We start from the raw sequence: 1,171 nt of genomic DNA on the forward strand, positions 1-1,171 counted from the left end.
GCGCGCTCTCTCTCTGCCGCGCGCTCTCTCTCTCTGCCGCGCGCTCTCTCTCTCTGCCGCGCGCTCTCTCTCTCTGCCGCGCGCTCTCTCTCTCTGCCGCGCGCTCTCTCTCTCTGCCGCGCGCGCTCTCTCTCTCTCTGCCGCGCGCTCTCTCTCTCTGCCGCGCTCTCTCTCTCTCTGCCGCGCTCTCTCTCTGCCACACTCTTCCAATCGCTCCAGCCCCCAGATGGAAACCAGCCATCCATGATCTAAGGTGACAGGTACCTGTGAGGTCAGAGGGAACAAGGTACTTTTTCTTGTCCAGTTCAGCCACTCGGGTTTTTGGCGATCTCTCCACAATGACCTTTTGGAAAAAACAGACACATTTTTGGATTGAGTTTCTTTATCATCACATATACAGAGGTACAGAGAAAAGTATTTTTCTGCGAGCAGCTTAAACAGATAATTAAGTACATGAAATTAAAAAGAAAATACATAATACGGCAAGGTACACAATGTAAATACATAGACACCAGAGAGAGGACAGAGAGAGATAAGACGGCGACAGAGAGAAAGACACAGGGCATGATTCTCCGAGCCCCGCGCTGGGCCAGAGAATCACCGCAACGGCGATGCCCCGAAGCCGGCACGCGATTCTCCAAGGTGCGGAGAATCGGCGTGAATTGCGCTGGCGGGTTTGGCGCGGTGCCAGGCCGCGAAGCGGCGCGCAGATACGACAGAGTCCGATCGGAGGGCCGGCCTCTCACACCCCCGGGCCTACTTTCCTGCGCGGCCAGCCCCTGAACACCAACGCCACATTGAGTGCGGGGGCGGCGTGCTAAAGAAGTCCCCTGTGCATGCGCAGGTTGGTGCGGCTCCCAATTAGCGCCGGGAAAGAACGCTGGTGCGCGTAAACCACTCCAGCGCCGTGCTGGCCCCCATGGGGGGCAGAATAGGTCGTAGGCTGGCCCGGTCACGACGGTGCGAACACTTGGGCTCCATTTGGGAGAATCACCCCCACAGAGAGAGATGCGGGGCGGGAGAGACGGGGCGGAGCGTGCGCGAGGGAGGCGGGACGGGGCGCGCGACGGGGAGGCGGGACGCGGGCGCGTGAGAAGGAGCCGGGAGGGGGTGGGGCCTCTGAGGTAGCGGGAGGGGGCGGAGGATCCGAGGGAGGGGCGGAGGATCGAGG

Source organism: Scyliorhinus canicula, chromosome 16, assembly GCF_902713615.1.
Source record: "Scyliorhinus canicula chromosome 16, sScyCan1.1, whole genome shotgun sequence".
Classification (NCBI taxonomy): Eukaryota; Metazoa; Chordata; class Chondrichthyes; order Carcharhiniformes; family Scyliorhinidae; genus Scyliorhinus; species Scyliorhinus canicula.